The sequence below is a fragment of the Arachis hypogaea genome, chromosome 11, assembly GCF_003086295.3.
Source record: "Arachis hypogaea cultivar Tifrunner chromosome 11, arahy.Tifrunner.gnm2.J5K5, whole genome shotgun sequence".
NCBI lineage: Eukaryota > Viridiplantae > Streptophyta > Magnoliopsida > Fabales > Fabaceae > Arachis > Arachis hypogaea.
Window position 1 is genome coordinate 36,672,563 of NC_092046.1, and position 942 is coordinate 36,673,504.

Here is a 942-nt window from a genome sequence, read left to right on the forward strand (position 1 = left end):
CAAAAACCAAACCATACATGCCAATAACTTTGAACTAAAGCCACAACTCATCACCCTTGTTCAGAACAACTGTTCATTCGGAGGAAGTGTCAAAGAAGACCCCAATCAACATCTAACCACATTCCTAAGGATATGTGATACTATGAAGTCTAATGGTGTTCATCCCGACACCTATAGACTGCTTCTGTTTCCCTTCTCACTCAAGGATAAAGCATCTAAATGGCTGAAATCCTTCCCGAAGGAGAGTTTAACAACCTGAGAAGATGTGGTGAACAAATTCTTGGCAAGATTCTATCCTCCTCAAAGAATCAACAGGTTGAGAGCTAAGGTACAAACCTTTAGGCAACAAGATGGTGAAACTCTATATGAAGCATGGGAGATGTTTAAGGACTTGACAAGAAGGTGCCCGCCAAATATGTTCAATGAATGGGTGCAGTTACACATCTTCTATGAAGGTCTTTCTTACGAATCAAAGAAGGCAGTAGACCACTCATCTGGGGGATCTCTGAACAAGAAGAAGACCATTGAAGAAGCTATAGATGTCATTGAGATTGTAGCTGAGAATGACTACTTCTATGCTTCTGAAAGAGGCAACACTAGAGGAGTGATAGAACTAAACAATGTAGATGCACTGCTGGCCCAAAACAAGATGATCACCAAGCAGCTGGCTGACCTTACCAAGAAGATGGAAAGGAACCAAGTAACAGTAATCACCACCTCATCAGCAGCCCAAGAAGGAGTGAATGCAGAGGTAGAGGATGATCAGGAACAAGCCAACTACATTGGAAACTTACTTAGGCAAAACCATGATCCATACTCCAAAACTTATAATCCTGGTTGGAGGAACCACCCAAACTTTGGGTGGGGAATTCAACAAGATCAAGGCCAAGATCAGAGACGTCACAACTCCAACAACAATGCAGTTCACCAATATTCCACACA

The 942-nt window shown here is 42.3% G+C and overlaps 1 non-coding gene across 1 annotated transcript; it reads right to left on the bottom strand.

The window, feature by feature from the left end:
* Nucleotides 1-313: 313 nt before the first annotated feature.
* Nucleotides 314-420, bottom strand: LOC112725000 (small nucleolar RNA R71). The gene has a single exon (XR_003164133.1). It is a non-coding gene; the product is annotated as a small nucleolar RNA R71 (small nucleolar RNA).
* Between the last annotated feature and the right edge of the window lie 522 nt (nucleotides 421-942).